Source organism: Schistocerca americana, chromosome X (genome assembly GCF_021461395.2).
Source record: "Schistocerca americana isolate TAMUIC-IGC-003095 chromosome X, iqSchAmer2.1, whole genome shotgun sequence".
Taxonomy (NCBI): domain Eukaryota; kingdom Metazoa; phylum Arthropoda; class Insecta; order Orthoptera; family Acrididae; genus Schistocerca; species Schistocerca americana.
Genome location: NC_060130.1, coordinates 501,822,460 through 501,840,131, shown reverse-complemented (window position 1 = coordinate 501,840,131; position 17,672 = coordinate 501,822,460). Strand labels below are relative to the sequence as shown.

General features: G+C 46.4%; 1 protein-coding gene across 1 annotated transcript in view; it reads left to right on the top strand.

The window, feature by feature from the left end:
* LOC124554707 (amidophosphoribosyltransferase-like) overlaps positions 1–17,672 on the top strand; it is a 254,787-nt gene that overhangs the window by 111,150 nt on the left and 125,965 nt on the right. The window lies entirely within an intron of this gene.

The following is a 17,672-nucleotide window of genomic DNA, read 5'->3' as shown; positions in this document are numbered from 1 at the left end:
AACTGTAATACCAACATCCCATTGTATTATCGCCTGGTGCTATGCCTACATCAGCACATCCCACCTTCCTTTCCTCCAAACGCGTTTCCTAGGACAGTTTGAACTACTTCCGACTCTACTGGTCTGCACATCAGCTAACTTTTTGCAGTATCAAAGAACAGTCCACCTAAGTTTTGTGATCCCATTTTGGGTGGCCTTGTCTTGTCGTGGAGCAGAAGTGATCATGAACACGCCTTAATTGTTTCTTAGATTTTCCAAGAGTCTCAGAGAGGATTTCGGAATGGATCGCTTGACCAGGAGGGAGGACATCGTACAGAATATCATTTGAGTCCCAGAAGACTGTTGCCATGACTTCAACAGCTAAGGGCACTGTGTTGAACTATTTCGAAAGAGACTGTATGGTGCCACACCATGGATTGCTATTTTGTTTCAGACTCAAAGTGATGAATCCGTGTTTCATCGCCAGTGACTTTGTTAGACAAGATACCGTCACAATCAGCCTCATAACGAGCAAGCAGTTGAGCACAGGTGCCCCTTCTTTATGCTCTTCAATTAGGCTTCTAGGAACACGGCGGAGGCCGGCTTGTGTGACCGAGCGGTTCTAGGCACTTCAGTCTGGAACCGCACGACCGCTACGTCGCAGGTTCGAATCCTGCCTCGGGCATGGGTGTGTGTGATGTCCTTAGGTTAGTTAGGTCTAAGTAGTTCTAAGTTCTAGGGGACTGATGACCTCAGATGTTAAGTCCCATAGTGCTCAGAGCCATTTGAACCATTTGAACCAGCATTGAAATGTGCAGCAATTTGCGGAGGAGTTGCACTTCTGTCACGTTGAACGATTCTCTTCATTCGTCGTTAGTCCCGTTCTTGCATGATCTTTTTCCGGCCGCAGCGATGTCCGAGATTTAATGTTTTACCGGATTTCTGATACTCACGGTACACTCGTGAAATGGTCGTACGGGGAAATCCCCACTTCATCGCTACCTCGGAGATGCTGTGTCCCATCGCTCGTGCACCGAGTATAACACCACATTCAAACTCACTTAAATCTTGGTAACCTACCATTGTAGCAGTAGTAACCCAACTAACAACTGCGCCAGACACTTTTTACGTTATACAGGCTTTGCCGACCACATCGCCGTATTCTTCCTGTTTACATATCTCTGTATTTGAATACGCATGGTTATACCAGTTTCTTCGTCGCTTCAGTGTATTTCTCGTCAGTCTACAGACGGAGGACGTCCATGACTTCCCTCTCATAGGTTTACTGACTAAGAGAGGATAAACGCGCGCGCGAGAGATATAAGAGTGCGTACTGAAACGTCGTGCCCCCTAATTTTTTATTCTGTTCTCAATATCGGTTGAGGTATTATATATCATGTATATTGGTCGGCTTTCCCGCTTCGCTGATGCAAGGTACAATCCTCTGCCGCTAGAGGGATCCGAATCCTAGCGTGTGCCATGGCGGTGTGTAACGTAACTATGCCGGTTCGAGAGAGACCCTTCGAAATCTGAAAGCACCAATTCGAAGAGTTCGTCCACACATGGAGTACACTCTCCTTCAGAATGACAATGCTACAAGACAGACGAGCGCTGCGACATCTGTAACAATCCGACGCCTTGGATTCGCTGTGAAACATTATCCTCCATACAGTCCCGACTTGACCCCCATCCGACTTTCATCCGTTTTCATAACTTAAACAACACTTTCGAAGACTTCACTTTCATAGCGATGATACGGTACAAGCAGAGGTGAGGTTGTGGCGCCGACAACAAAGTCAAACACTCTTAGGTTAGGTTCAAATGGATCTGAGCACTATGGGACTTAACTTCTGAGGTCATCAGTCCCCTAGAACATAGAACTACTTAAACCTAACTAACCTAAGGACATCACACACATCCATGCCCGAGGCAGGATTCGAACCTGCGACCGTAGCAGCAGTGCGGTTCCGGACTGAAGCGCCTAGAACCGCTCGGCCACATCGGCCGGCTGGCGCTATCCAAAGCCGGCGCCGAGGCAACTGTCGTATTCCACGGGCCGTAGATGACAGGGGATGTGTACAGGTGAATAGACGTGTAACTGTCGAGCAGTTGAGCGCTCAGATGAACCAAGGGGTCACCAACAATGTCTCCGTAACGACCGTTCATCGAACGTTGCTGCGCATGCGCCTCCGCAGCGGGCGCCTGGTTCATGTACCCATGCTGAGTGCTGTTCGTCGGCGACGAAGGCTGGCATTTGCTCGCCAGTACCACAACTGGACGTTCACTAAGTGGTGACAGGTAGTCTTTTAAGATGAACCACGTTTTATGCTCCATCGGAAAGATGACCACAGGCGTGTACGGCTGAAACGTCTGATAGCAAAGACTTTGCAAGAATTGTCGAAATGTGCCAGGCCAGAGGAGGGAGCGCTATGATCTAGGGTATGTTTCCGTGACATTCCCTGGATGATCTTTTCATTCTGGAGGGCACAGTAGATCAACGCAAGTTATTATCTATCCTAGAGGACCATGATCAACCCCACGTGGGCACGATGGTATCTCTACCAGCAGGAGAATACAACGTGTCACATAGCTCGCAGTACACGCGCGTGATTCGAAGAGCACCAGAAGGAGTTTGCTGTACGCCCCTGGCCACCAAACTCTGCGGATTTAAATCCAGTCGAGAATCTATGGGACCACCTCGGCCGGCCGGTGTGGCCGAGCGGTTCTATGCGCTTCAGTCTGGAATCGCGCGACCGGTACGGTCGCAGGTTCGAATCCTGCCTCGGGCATGGACGTGTGTGATGTCCTTAGGTTAGTTAGGTTTAAGTAGTCCTAAGTTCTAGGAGACTGACGACCTCAGATGTCAAGTCCCATAGTGCTCAGAGACATCTGAACCATCTGGGACCACCTCGATCGAGCTGTTCGCACCATGAATTCTCAAGCGAGAAACATAGCGCAGCTGGCCACGGCGCTGGACTCGGCATCGCTCCGCATTCCTGTCGTATCTTCTAGAACCTCACTGACTGTCTTCCTGCACGTCCCGCAGTGGTCCGTGTTGCAAATGGCGGTTATTCAGGCTTTTGATTGGTGGTCACATTAATCTACATCTACATCTACATTTATACTCCGCAAGCCACCCAACGGTGTGTGGCGGAGGGCACTTTACGTGCCACTGTCATTACCTCCCTTTCCTGTTCCAGTCGCGTATGGTTCGCGGGAAGAACGACTGTCTGAAAGCCTCCGTGCGCGCTCTAATCTCTCTAATTTTACATTCGTGATCTCCTCGGGAGGTATAAGTAGGGGGAAGCAATATATTCGATACCTCATCCAGAAACGCACCCTCTCGAAACCTGGTGAGCAAGCTACACCGCGATGCAGAGCGCCTCTCTTGCAGAGTCTGCCACTTGAGTTTATTAAACATCTCCGTAACGCTATCACGGTTACCAAATAACCCTGTGACGAAACGCGCCGCTCTTCTTTGGATCTTCTCTATCTCCTCCGTCAGACCGATCTGGTACGGATCCCACACTGATGAGCAATACTCAAGTATAGGTCGAACGAGTGTTTTGTAAGCCACCTCCTTTGTTGATGGACTACATTTTCTAAGCACTCTTCCAAGGAATCTCAACCTGGTACCCGTCTTACCAACAATTAATTTTATATGATCATTCCACTTCAAATCGTTCCGCACGCATACTCTCAGATATTTTACAGAAGTAACTGCTACCAGTGTTTGTTCCGCTATCATATAATCATACAATAAAGGATCCTTCTTTCTATGTATTCGCAATACATTACATTTGTCTATGTTAAGGGTCAGTTGCCACTCCCTGCACCAAGTGCCTATCCGCTGCAGATCTTCCTGCATTTCGCTACAATTTTCTAATGCTGCAACTTCTCTGTATACTACAGCATCATCCGCGAAAAGCCGCATGGAACTTCAGACACTATCTACTAGGTCATTTATATATATTGTGAAAAGCAATGGTCCCATAACACTCCCCTGTGGCACGCCAGAGGTTACTTTAACGTCTGTAGACGTCACTCACTCACGTGACGTGACAGTGTATCTTTCCGATACGATATCTAGAGCAGCAGTTGTGAAGGGTGCCTTAGCCACAGCGGTTAGGTTGTTTCCAGAACGAAGTTCTCACTCGGCAGGTTAATGCCCTCCTTAATGAAACTTGCTGACATACGCTGATCTCATGCCGGAAGGGGACTCAAACCCGGAGCCTTGCCTTTTGCGAGCAGTGGTCCTTAACATCTTTGCGGTCTGACCATGCCTTATACCATGCGAAATACGAGGGTTTGGGTTCCCAGCAGGTTCCTTTATCACATGCACTCTGTTGCAGAGTGAAAGCTTTGTTCCAAAATGACTTGAATGTAAGGTAGAGTGCGTCCGATCACTCAGACATTGAAGTGGATTGAAGCAGATTCTATTCTGACAACATTTATCGATACCTTATAGGAAAGTATACAAGAAGCCCGCTAGGCGAGGCATCTTCAGAACTTTTGGCGATGCGCGGCCTCTTAGCGACTGCTCAGCTTCCTACACAATCTGTCCTCGCCGGAAGCCGCCATCAGCAGAGCGCTGAGTGATTAAATATTTGCTAATTACACGTTTCCTTTCGCAGGAGAATTCCTGAGTACAGCTAACGTTGATACAGTCCTTAATTTTTATCGGTGTCTCCAGGGCAAGAAAATAGCGGTGTCTTGTGAGATCCAGTTCGTAAACTTTCTTCAGTCTTTTTGCGCAAAAGTTAATCAAGAGCATTCTGCAAGGTTTTTTTACTAGTCTCAGCGAAAGCCCAGTTGAGTAGATACAATATGTGACATGATACAAACAGGACATATGTCATTCTTGATCACACAGTATAAAACACTGAATTACATAAAACCAGACTAGTAAAGCTAAGCGAAAATAATAGATTATATACACATAAGAGAAGCTCGTAAAGCTTTGCGTCTCTCTTTTACAGAGTTAAACCGAGCGAGCGAAGCAGTGGTTAGCACACTGCACTCGCATTCGGGAGGAAGACGGTTCAAACCCCCGTCTGGCTATCCAGATTTAGATTTTCCGTAATTTCCCCAAAGTCACTCCAGGAAAATGTCGGCATGGTTACTTCGAAAGGGCACAGTCGGTCCTTTCCCCATTGTTTCGTAATCTGCGCTTGTGCTCAGTCACTAACGACCGCGCTGTCGACCGGACGTGAAACTGTAACCTTCCCACCCTTTTTTCTTTCTTTTACGAAGTCAAGTAAAATGGCAAATGGACACTAATGAGCGAAAAAGTTGTGAACACCTGCTTGTTTACCGAGCGAGGTGGCGCAGTGGTTATACACTGGACTCGCATTCGGGAGGACGACGGTTCAATCCCGCATCCGGCCATCCTGATTTAGGTTTTCTGTGATTTCCCTAAATCGCTCCAGGCAGATGCCGGGATGGTTCCTTTCAAAGGGCACGGCCGACTTCCTTCCCCGTCCTTCCCTAATCCGATGAGACCGATGACCTCGCTGTCTGGTCTCCTTCCCCAAAACAACCCAACCCAACCTGCTTGTTTGTCCGTCTTTGGAATGAAATACAGAGTGTTTATAAATGAATATCGGGGTTTTAGCGCTTTATGATATTTATTACATTAAACTTACAGTTATAAATGATCTGTCGAATGAAAGAGCAACTCACAGTTTTACCAAGAACCATATAAATGTTCACTGGCATAGCGAAATACTCGATTGGTTGTACCCAAGCGCTGGATAGGCCGCAAGGGGCCCAATGCCAGGGCTTGCTTTCCATGGCCTCCACGTTCACCCGACCTAACGCCATGCGATTTTTTCCTTTGGGGCTTCATCAAGGTTCGTGTGTACGTGCCTCCGCTACCAGCAGATCTCCCTGAATTAAGAAATCGGGCAGCTGTTGCCCCAATCACTGAACACACACTTATCAACGTTTGGGAAGAACTCGGCCATAGACTTGATGTGTGCCGTGTGACAGATGGTGCTCACATTGAACATTTATAAGGTCCTTGGTAAAACTGTTTGAGTTGCTTTCATTTGATATATAATTTATAACTGTAAGTTTAACATAATAAATATTATAAAGCGTTAAAACCCCGATATGCATTTATAAACACCCTGCATATCAGGGATCTGACATTTTGTTAGTGGGTTTGTGGAGGTATGCGGCATCAGATGTCTGCGCACAGTCCGTGTAATTCGCGTGAATAAAGGGCCGTTGATTTACGTATGCGGGGATGGTGCTCAGTATCGAAGCAGATGGGTTCCATAGGATTTACATCAGGCGAGACTGGTCGCCGAAACATCAACGTGAGTTCATTATAAAGCTCCTCAAACCGCTGAAACATGGTTCAGGCTTCGAGACACGAACAGTTACACCAATGAAATGACATCGCCGTCGGGGAAGACATCACGCATGAAAGGATGTAGGTGGTCGCATCTGTCAGCGCGTCTTCGATTACTATATTAGTTCCCGCACAAGCGCAGGAGAATGTCTCCCGTAGTATAATACTGCGTCCGTGACGCGCTGCACGTTTCGAGCCGCCGTTCATCTCGATAACGGCGTTTGTGGAGACGACCAGCGATCTAGTGTAGCAAAAATTTGAATGATTCAAAGAGCCGACACGTTTCCATTGATCGACGGTCGAATCCCGATGGTCCCGTGCCCTCTACAATCGTAACTGACGATGTCATTGGGTCAACATGTAAACACGTAGGGGTGGTCTGTTGCGGAGCTCCATCTTCAACAGTGTACGATAAACGGTGTTTTCCGAAACACTTGTGCGTGCACCATCATTGTGCTGTTTCGGCAGAGATGCTACAGGTCACCATCTAACCTACTTCACAGAGCAGACAAGCCTTCGAACCCCGCGTTCTATGAAGAGTCGTGGACGTTCAAACATTTAGCACCTACTGGTAGTTCAACTGTTCTTCTGCCTCTTTCTGTAGACGCTCACGGCAGTAGCACGTCGACATTCGACCAGCTTTACCGTTTTCGAGATACTCGTTCACAGGCTCTGCGTAATAATAATCAGTCCTCTGTCAAAGTCGCTTATTTCAATGGATTTCCCTATTTGCAGTCCATACCTTTGCTAAGGTGATCCTTCCTCCGTGTCTTCTCCGCTTACATACTTTTGTTACCACGTCATGTGCCCGCAACGTCACCAGGCGGCACCCAACGTCGCGGTGGGCAGTGGTCATAATGTTTCGGCTTATCAGTGTGTATGCCAACGGACCTATTTACGGAGCTAAGAGCTACTCTTAGCCAAAAATAATTCGTGTTTTTTAAAGCATTGTGCAATGAAATTGTACTTCGATGCTTGTATTTGTTACGTCCTATTAATATACATAAAATGTCCTCTTCAGTGAGGCAGGAATCACAGTTTGGGGATGGTATTAATTTTAATAAATATCTGTTTTATTAGTACTCATGATTTGTCCTTAGTAAAGAATGTCGTGTGACTAGGGCCTCCCGGCGGGTAGACTGTTCGCCGGGTGCAAGTCTTTCGATTTGACGCCACTTCGGCGACTTGGTTGTGGATGGGGATGAAATGATGATGATTAGGACAATACAACACCCTGTCCCTGTGCAGAGAAAATCTCCCACCCATCCGGGAATCGAACCCGCGCCCTTGGGATTGACATTCTGTCGCGCTGACCACTCAGCTACCGGGGGCGGACTTGTCCTTAGTTAATAGTAACATTTTAATTTCTCGTGAGCTCGCGAGTTGAGAAACCAAGGGCAATATGTGATCTGTGGCTTTATCTAACCATACCATATATGTTTGACGTGATGTTCCACGTCCAGTAACCCTGCCCATTCCGTTTTTGCTTCGTTGGTGAGTGTGCTGTGGAATTCACTGCACGAAAGAAGTGATTCGGTGAAAGTTATTTTCTGCGTCTTTTTCTCCGCTTGGTCTGCGCGTTCGTTGGCTCTCGTGATCCGCTGTGCACCGCAAATGAATCTGTTCAGGCAGCTCCCTCTCACTGTAGAGACTTCTCAGGTTATCGGGTACTAACTAATGTACAATTCACATCGTTGAGTGCCCTCGACGAGTCAGAGCAAAACTCTGTGAATGGCGAACATCTCGCCGGCCGCTGTGGTCGAGTGGTTCTAGGCGCTTCATTCTGGAACCGCGCAACCGCTACGGTCGCAGGTTCGAATCCTGCCTCGGGCATGGATGTGTGTGAGGTCCTTAGGTTAGTTAGGTTTAGGTAGTTCTATGTTCTAGGGGACTGATGACCTCAGATGTTAAGTCCCATAGTGCTCAGAGCCATTTGAACCATTTTTGAGCGAACGTCCCAACAGTTAATACCAAGGCTTCTGTAACATTGTCTCTTTGTCTCCACCCAGTTTGATCATAAAAAATGGCTCCTACAGAGACATACGATATTTTGGAGCCATTCGTACATATGAAACTGCCTGGCAGATTAAAACTGTGTGCGTCTCGGTCCGGCATACAGTTTTAATCTGCCAGGGAGTTTCGTATCGGCGTGTACTCGGCTGCAGTGTGAAAATCTGTTCTGGAAACCTCCCCCAGGCTGCTGCTAAGCCATGTCCCCGCAATATATTTTTTTCCAGGAGAACTTCTGCGAAGTTTGGAAAGTTTGCGGTTAGAAACTGGCGGAAGTAAAGCTGTGAGAACGCTCGTGAGTCGTGCTTGGGTAGCTCATTTGGGAAAGCACTTGCCCTCGAAAGGCAAAGTTCTCGAATTCGAGTCTCGGTGCCGCACACAGTTTTAATCTGCCAGGAAGTTTCATACCAGCGCACACTGCGTTGCAGAGTGAAAATCCATCCTGGAAACATTCGTAAACAGTTTGTAGCAGTTATGCAAGTAACGCGCCGGTTTCGACGGTGTTGCTGCTCGCAGTTTACGCGAGGATGCAGACTCCGCTGCTATTCGTTGCAGTGCTGCAACGTTCCGCCCGTCCGTGCATCGGAACTGCCGTGGTGTCGCACTAAACCACAGATTCCACGCACTGTTGGAGACGCGCAACACGCATCACGCCACGTACTGATCTGCAGATTTAATCGGAAACGTTTATTGCTGGGTCCGAGTTAATTCTCTGCAGTGCTACATGTATACTATCAATATCAATTAGTGTCGCCAACCTCACTTTAACCCGCTAGACAGGGTTAAACTTCTCAGTACTCCAGTGTCAATAATTGGAAACCCTGTAGCCATCTAACTACTCTCAGGAAAATGCCGAGATTCGACCACTGGACTGGAATATATACACTGATTAGTTAGTATTCCAGCTGGCCCCTCGTAACTTCCACCTATGTTCTCCGCCGCAGTACAACAGGTCAAAAGACACACACACACACACACACACACACACACACACACACACACACACACACACACACACACACACACACGAGGCCGGCCGGAGTGGCCGAGCGGTTCTAGGCGCTACAGTCTGGAACCGCGCGACCGCTGCGGTCGCAGGTTCGAATCCTGCCTCGGGCATGGATGTGTGTGATGTACTTAGGTTAGTTAGGTTTACGTAGTTCTAAGTTCTAGGTGACTGATGACCTCAGCTGTTAAGTCCCATAGTGCTCAGTGCCACACACACTCAAATGTCCATGGAAACAATTGGAATTTATTTCAGTTAAACGGCACAGAGTTCATCTTCTTACACGGCCGCGCTCGGGAAAGCACTTTCTAATGCTTTGTGGGACTTTCGTAGTGGGAAGGTAAACTCGTTGACCACGAAGGATCTCCGGCATGGTCAGAAACAGTCTGAAAAGATTGTAAGGGCGGTGCAGTATAGGTTGTGCTGAGAAATAATTGTCAAGAAAAAATATTCGATAAGTTGCACCATTTCCGAGTTAATTAACATTGTAGTTAGTCAGTCAGGTCGTTCCGCGTGCAAATTCAAGCGGCACGCCAGATGCATTTATTCATTATTATATTTTACAATGTCTACGTTGTCAATTCACGTTATACAGTGTTCTTTCAGACATGAACGCGTGTCTAGAGGAACACTGCATAATGTTAATTGTCAACATAGGCATTGTGCAATAATACAATAAGTATTACGTGCCTCGACGGGTTAAAGCGACGATCACATCCAATGTGTGTGTGTGTGTGTGTGTGTGCGTGCGGGAGCGAGCTTTACGAGATGAGAATAGTGACGTATGGAAGGTGGGTCGGTCGGTCCTGGAGGCGTGTTCGGATTGCGGTTAAGGCGACCGCTGCCATAAAGCGGGAAATATGGTTCAAATGGCTCTGAGCACTATGCGACTTAACTTCTGAGGTCATCAGTCGCCTAGAACTTAGAACTAATTAAACCTAACTAACCTAAGGACATCACACACATCCATGCCCGAGGCAGGATTCGAACCTGCGACCGTAGCGGTCACGCGGTTCCAGACTGAAGCCCCTTTAACCGCACGGCCACACCGGCCGGCTCGGGAAATATGGATTCTACTCCTTTTCCGGCACAAATTTTCATATGTCACCGATATTTGAGGGGAGGGGGGGGGGGGTGGCGAAACGTTTCTAGCCTAACAAATAAAGAATGACAGAAATTTCATAATACCAACTTATTTTTCAGAATAATACCCGTGTACACTATTGCACTTGCTGGCAAGCTCAGATAACTTCTGCAAACCATTCAAATAAAAGGTCTTCGATTTCGAGTCCAACCAAGCGTTCACAGCATCATCATTGTCAAAGCGTCGTCCTTTGAGGTTTGGTAAAAGAAAAAAGTAGGATGGAGCCAAATCTGGACTCTGTGGCGAAAGTCGTAACAATTCGAACCCACAGTTGACGCAGTGTCTCCAGTGTTGTGAGGGCTTTGTGCGCCGGTGCGTTGTCCTATGCAAATAACTCCGCGCGCCAATTTTCCGCACTTTTCTCTTTTTCTCTAAAACGGCGCAGGAGGATGCAATAGTATAATGCATTGGTCGTTAAGCCCTATTACAAGTAATCCACCATAATTAGTCCTTCTGCATCCCAGAAGACGTTGTTTTGTCTCAGGATCAAATTGTTGAACCTACATTTCGTCCATTGTCACATACCTTGCAAGAAAGCTGTCTTCATCCGCTTGAAATTGGTGGACGATTTCTTCACAACACTGCAAACCCTCCCGTCTCCGATCTGCATTCAAGTATTTCAGGACCTACCAAGATGAAACTCTCCGCATTCCCAAAATATCCACAACAATGTCATGAGCACGCCCATAGGAGATCCCAAATGTGGTTTCAATGTGCTGCTACGCCGTTCGACGATCCTGCAAAACTGTATGACTTGCAGTCACTGTTTCACCAGTGGCAACGGCGACAGGCCTTCCGCTCCTAGGCGCATCTTCCACACTCGTTCTTCCACGTTTGAAGGCGAACACCCCGTTTTTCACTGTTGCATAAGACGGAGCACTTTCCTTAAGTGTATTCCGTATGTCCTCCGCAATTTCCTTGGACGTCATTCCCTTCAAATGGAGATACTCAATCACAGCACGGTTGTTGATTCTCTCGAAATTAGCCAATTGCTTACACTATGTCATACAACGCATCCTAGCGGCAAAACTAACGATGCTGGAGCCGTGAAATTTGACTTGCATACCCAAAAAGGGTCACCATTAAAGCAAGTGGTGGTGTTTGTGCGAGACATTACGGTAACTATCTCGGGCTAGAAACTTTTCGACCGCCATTCGTACAGCTGGACATTTTGCCTAAATTCGTGCTTGTATATTAAAAACTTCTTTTTCTTGTGCTTACAAAATGTAAAATTCACGTTCGTGTACATTTTACCTCAAAATTTTGTGAACTTTAACAGCATAAAATTAACAAATAAATCGTTTGGTTTGTCTAGCCTTCATAGTACGAAACTACTTTGAATGTTAAGTTTAGACCGAATTGTTAACGTAATCAGTTGGTATATAAAGTTTACCAAAGTATTTTCTCTTTCATAACCCTCAGGGGAAAGTTTAAATTAACAATGTTACCGAAATAGCTGTCTAAGCCAGTGGCGTAAGAAAGCGAGAAGATATCGAAAACCTCGCGGTGCGCTGTAGGTCAATTTGATATTTCCAGACTGAGATATTCACTCTGCAGCGGAGTGTGCGCTGATATGAAACTTCCTGGCAGATTAAAACTGTGTGTCGGACCGAGACTCGAACTCGGTAGGAGACGAGCTACTGGCGGAAGTAACTCTGTGAAGACGGAACGTGAGTCGTGCTTGGGTAGCTCAGTTGGTAGAGCACTTGCCCGCGAAAGGCAAAGATCCCGAGTTCGAGTCTCGGTCCGGCACACAGTTTTAATTTGCCAGGAAGTTTTAAGTTTCAATTCGATATTATTTTCCGGCTTGATAGACACAAGTGTCCTGTATAAAATTGTTCGTCTCTACTTCCCTTACACCGCTGTTGTATGTCGTATACAGTTATGGTGTTAAATACTCCATCTCCAGCGATTCCACTTATCAGTACTGTGATGGATATAGGTACATATATAATACGTAGATTTGAGTTTCGTTTTTCTCGCGCGCTGTTAGATATTTGAATGGTAGAGAAATAGCTTGAAGGTGGTTCGATGAATCTCCTGCCAGTTACTTAATTGTGAATTACAGGGTAATCTTTGTATAACATTCTAACATCACATGTACACAGAAGATCTCATACAACAATTAGTCGTATGCAGCTTCTGTTTTGTTCTACTTTCTCCGTAATTAGATGTTACTCTTGAATAATTTCTGGTTTTAGATTTTCAAGAAAAAGGAGAAAGAAACATCACCCAAAGATAAGTCTTTTTCCCTTGGTTTGCTGCTGTGAAATGGCGTCGGTGCTCTTTACTAATACCAAGAATGTAACTACGTAATTATCGCGAGAAGATAACAGCATGTAACATCGAAACACGTTGTGGCACAACTAACAAGTGACTTGCACAGAATAATTTTTTATTTACATTTAAGTAATCACAGTTATCATTGTCAACCCTTAGGAACGAAATAATTCTGTGAAGGGAACGTCTACACTGACATTTTTAAAACAGCTGAGAGTGCATGAAGCATATGTCGGTTCTGCAGCGGGAAGACTATTTAAATACTCATACGTGAGCAAAGAAGTTAAAGGGCAGCCGCGTCACGTCGGAGGCTGTTATCGCGGGGTTGGGTTTTTTGTTCTCGTGCGTTGGGCCTTATTGTCCCGGCCTTGCGGCCTTGGCCCACGGCATCTGTTTTTTCTTCCGCGCAGCTAAACTCAAGTTGGTCTGGCGATTGCATTCGAAGGGCCAAAGATCAGTGGTGCGGTTTTCATGCGTCCCTCGCCACTTGCCAGCTGTGTGATGGCTTGAGAATATATCGTCCCTGTTGGCCATCTGTCGTTGAGCTGAGAGACTGTTTCTTGCAGGGACGCACATTCACAAACACTATTTACGAGCACTCGTGACGCGTACGCTTCACAATTTGCGTGCCGCGCCAGTGACGCTCTTTTCAGACTACCTCCACATATAAAGGGTGAATAACCTGAAACTTACACCGCATATATTGCGAAAATGGGAGTGACTATTGATGTGCGATTTTCACAGAACGGATTGGTAGTCAGGGGCTCGTATTATTAGCCAAGAATACACTACTGGCCATTAAAATTGCTACACCAAGAAGAAATGCAGATGATAAACGGGTATTCATTGGACAAATATATTATACTAGAACTGACATGTGATTACATTTTCACGCAATTTGGGCGCATAAATCCTGAGAAATCAATACCCAGAACTACCACCTATCGCCGTAATAAAGGCTTTGATACGCCTGGGCATTGAGTCAAACAGAGCTTGGATGGCGTGTACAGGTACAGCTGCCCATGCAGCTTCAACACGATACCACAGTTCATCAAGAGTAGTGACGGGCGTATTGTGACGAGCCAGTTGCTCGGCCACCATTGACCAGAAGTTTTCAATTGGTGAGAGATCTGGAGAATGTGCTGGCAAGGGCAGCAGTCGAACATTTTCTGTATCCAGAAAGGCCCGTACAGGACCTGCAACATGCGGTCGTGCATTATCCTGCTGAAATGTAGGGTTTCGCAGGGATCGAATGAAGGGTAGAGCCACGGGTCGTAACACATCTGAAATGTAACGTCCACTGTTCAAAGAGCCGTCAGTGCGAACAAGAGGTGACCGAAACGTGTAACCAGTGGCATCCCATACCATCACGCCATGTGATACGCCAGTATGGCGATGACGAATACACGCTTCCAATGTTCGTTCACCGCGATGTCTCCAAACACGGATGCGACCATCATGATGCTGTAAACAGATCCTGGATTCATCCGAAAAAATGACGTTTTGCCATTCGTGCACCCAGGTTCGTCGTTGAGTACACGGTCGCAGGCGTTCCTGTCTGTGGTGCAGCGTCAAGGGTAACTGCAGCCATAGTCTCCGAGCTGATAGTTCATGCTGCTGCAAACGCCGTCGAACTGCTCGTGCAAATGGTTGTTGTCTTGCGAACGTCCCCATCTGTTGACTCAGGGATCGAGACGTAGCTGCACGATCCGTTACAGCCATGCGGATAAGATGCCTGTCATCTCGACTGCTAGTGATACGAGGCCGTTGGGATCCAGCACGGCGTTTCGTATTACCCTCCTGAACCCACCGATTCCATATTCTTCTAACAGTCATTGGATCTCGACCAACGCGAGCAGCAATGTCGCGATACGATTAACGGCAATCGCGATAGGCTACAATCCGACCTTTATCAAAGTCGGAAACGTGATGGTACGCATTTCTCCTCCTTACACGAGGCATCACAACAACTTTTCACCAGACAACGCCGGTTAACTGATGTTTGTGTATGAGAAATCGGTTGGAAACTTTCCTCGTGTCAGCACGTTGTAGCTGTCGCCACCGGCGCCAACCTTGTGTGAATGCTCTGAGAAGCTAATCATTTGCATGTCACAGCATCTTCTTCCGGTCGGTTAAATTTCGCGTCTGTAGCACGTCATCTTTGTGGTGTAGCAATTTTAATGGCCAGTAGTGTAGATTGTAGTAATACTTCGAAAGTGCATTTTTTCCGAAAACCTACTTTTTAAATGGAACATTGCTTATTGATATTAACAAACTAAAAGAACGGTAAATTAGAATATCAGTGGTGTTGCAGGATTCTACTGCGAGTCGTTTACGAGAGATCGTATTCTGAAAAGTTTCCACGCCGTCACTTGTACAATGCCTGTGGTGTCACACACTAAAGAACAGTACAAGTGCATACACTAGTTACGTGGATTCTGACCAATAACGAGACAATTGACGATCACCGGTAGTGTTCAAAATAACCACCGGCAGCGGCGATACGCGCTTGTAGTCTGGTATGGAACGACTGCTGCACACGTGTTAACATTTCGCCGGAAGTGTCCGAGCAGGCTGCAGTAATACGTCGTTGCCTATCATCCGGTGTAGTTTGTATGTCCTTGTAGACAGCGTCTTTCAGCTTTCCCTACAGAAAAACGTCTACAATTCTTCTGCGTCCAATCCAACGATTTGGAAACAATTCGTGAAGGCATGCTGTTAGACTTCTTGCACTACGGGGTGGACAGCCATGATGATGGTATCACAGGTTCCACCTAATCTGCAGAGGAACGTCGACTAACATCCGGGGAAGATGGTCCGTTAGGAGGCTGCGATACTTGCGCGCGTTCAGGCCTATGAGCTGATAGATCACAACAGGTTCACACTCCGTGGACGCTGACGTTCCGCCTAACGGAGCGAACAGGGATCGTCAGCGGACCAGGAATGCAAGTTTCGGAGGTGAACTTGACCGTGATTGGTAAATATCGCTTCAGCATCTGGGGTAACCTACCTTAATGCCCATTTACAGAAGTTAACACGATTCTCATAATCGTTTCCACGCAGCTCTTGATGGAGAGAGACGTGATAGTGTTGGAACCTATGTCGGTGGAGAATGCGTAGGACATCAGCCTGACCCGTGCCACTCCCTGTGCTGTTGCGCGGGAGCTAACGTGCGGATCAACTGCAACAGCAACAACAACATTAATTTTCCCCTTTTCTGTCGTCACTTTTTTCCTTCTGTTACATATTTTAGGTGTTTACCACTTTCACGTAACTGGGTGAAGAAGTTAATAAATAATGCCGAGATGGTTGACGTCTACTGGGATACCTTTCCTCATATACCGTACAACAACGACCTGCATTCTTCCTACACCTCTCCATACACCATGAGCATGTCGGCTTTTCCTACGTTGGTAAATTACATCGTCCACACACGATCTGCTGCTTGGAAGTCATACACAAACTGATTAGCAAGTCACAGTGCATTCAAGAAACACACAAGCACACTGAAGCAAACATGACGACATAGTACGTAGCAAATATGCAGGTTGAATGGCACGAACTGGTGTCGATGTGTGGAACTTTTCGAAATACGATAGCTCGTAAAGGTCTCGCACTAGAATCCTGCAACGAACACCACTGACATTATAATTTACCCTACTTCTGTTAATGTCAATAGGTATTGTTCCATTTAAAAAGTGTATATTAGCACAAAAATATACTTTCTGAGTATTATTACAATCTGTTTATTGGCTAAAATTATAAGCCCATGACTACCAACCCATTTTGTGAAAACTGTACATCAGTTGCACTTTGCATTTTCACAAAATTTGTGGTGCAAATTTTAGGTGATTCACCATGTATACTATGCAAGACACTGTACAGAGCGTGACCAAGGGTAGTTCTTCCAAACTTAGGTATTCTGTCTTAATCCACTTGTGTATTGACTGATGGGAAAATACCACTCCATGTGACCCCGCGCCCCTACTCGCTCTTATTCACCTGATCCCTACGCGAGATATACCACGGTGTTAGCAGAAATGTTATACCAGTTTTCTATTTAGGGATTTCATGAGGATTTCGTATTTCTTCCAAGTGACTTACCGAGCGAGGTGGCGCAGTGGTTAGCACACTGGACTCGCATTCGGGAGGACGACGGTTCAACCCCGTCTCCGACCATCCTGATTTAGGTTTTCCGTGATTTCCCTAAATCGCTTCAGGCAAATGCCGGGATGGTTCCTTTGAAAGGGCACGGCCGATTTCTTCCCCCATCCTTCCCTCACCCGAGCTTGCGCTCCGTCTCTAATGACCTCGTTGTCGACGGGACTTTAAACACTAATCTCCTCCTCCTCCTCCTCCTCCTCCAAGTGACTTAAGTATGGGTTATGCCGACCTCCGAATTCGTTTAGTGTGATAAGGTTAGAAACGGCTGGAACAGTCTCCTAGATACGGTCGCATTAGCCTTTCGTATGCGATTTCATTTAGAGATGCAATGCACTTTCGCAGAACCCGTCGAACAGATGTAAGTCTTCTGGTCGCTTTTCCTATTACATATTTCATGTGTTAGTCCAGTTTCATATCGCTTCTGAGTATCACCCCTAAATATTGAAAGTAATCGATATGTAGTGCTCCAGATATTCGCCACCAATTCTGTAATCGGATATTATTCTGTATGTTATAGGCACGCAGTACGGAGAAAATGACGCGACAGTGATACGGATGTGTGTTTTTTAAATTTACAAACACAGTTGAAGAAGGCATGAACCCATTGTCAAGTTCTGTAAACAAGGAAAACAAATAATTACTTCGCATTGTTTCACATACGTGTAATGGTAATCTGCCCATAGGCACAGTCAAATATAAGCAAGCATCATTGTCAAATGTGTAACACCCTT